We start from the raw sequence: 1,291 nt of genomic DNA, 5'->3' as shown, positions 1-1,291 counted from the left end.
ACTACAATTTCTATCTCAAAATCGGCATTAAATTGGAAAATTAAGATTAAAAATTTTAGATTGAAAAATTGAGATTGAAAATTTTATTTTAATCCCAAAATTGGAGCTAAAAATTCAAAGTCTATTATTTAATTAAAAATTCCTTAATTTAAAAATTCACAACCCTGATAAAGACTATACTTTAAAATTTCAAATTACATATGTACGTATGTATTATATATAAACATAAATATCACAAATTTAAGCCGAAATTGTCAAAATATAAAAAGAAATTAGTTTTTTAAGTCTACAAAAATTACTTTCTGTACGAATTTCCCACACAAGCCTGTCACCCTTATAAAGTGTACATATTTATATACATTAACATATGTATACATATATATATATATTTTCCACCTTTGAAATATGCCTGTGTGCTAGTGTTTCCAGAATTATTTTACAATTATAATTGAGCTAACGGCACACTTGCGATTCGCAAAATATGTGTTTGCCTCCATGCATATCCATTTAACACATGTGTGTACATACATATCTACTAGATGCAAATTTATATTCTAGCTTCATAAACATACACATATGGTTAACACAGAAAAAACTCTCAAAGAGTATAAAATACGGAAATATTCACAGGTACTGAGTAAATATGTTTATATAATATCAACTGTATTCACGCACGTACAAATCTGTGTGCTGATTTTAAACCAAAATACAACAGGCCATGCATACAGATGCAAGCTTACAAATGTGCGAAAATCGAATTCGAACTAACTGACAATTATTTTCTTATAATTTTTTATTTGATTTACTATTAATACAATTCTGCTCTTCTGGATCAAAAGAGAAAATCAAACATATGAAATAACAAGACTTAATTAATTCGGCCGTTATTTGGACAGACCGTAGGCTAGTTTTGAATTCGTTTTTTGCCAATTTGAAAAAATAAAAATATTAATTTTAAAAGTAATGGTTGTCTGTGTTGATCCAGTTGCAACCGAAGCTTCTTGCGGTGACTATCACGAATTAACAAAATGGCGGCCTCAGGATTTTTTTTTGCCAGATTTTGAAGTTTTGCACGAAAGTTCCAGAACCTACATGTCAGTGATTTACTATTAATGCTTTACTCCCAAAAAAGGATCCGAATAAAACACTTCAACGGAAGTTTATTTGACACAGGACGCACAGAGATTGAGAAATATCGGGTGATTTTTTTGAGGTTAGGATTTTCATGCATTAGTATTTGACAGATCACGTGGGATATCAGACATGGTGTCAAAGAGAAAGATGCTCAGTA

This window comes from Bactrocera latifrons, unplaced genomic scaffold (genome assembly GCF_001853355.1).
Source record: "Bactrocera latifrons isolate USDA-ARS-PBARC rearing strain unplaced genomic scaffold, ASM185335v1 scaffold_380, whole genome shotgun sequence".
NCBI lineage: Eukaryota > Metazoa > Arthropoda > Insecta > Diptera > Tephritidae > Bactrocera > Bactrocera latifrons.
This window is presented reverse-complemented; position numbering follows the sequence as displayed.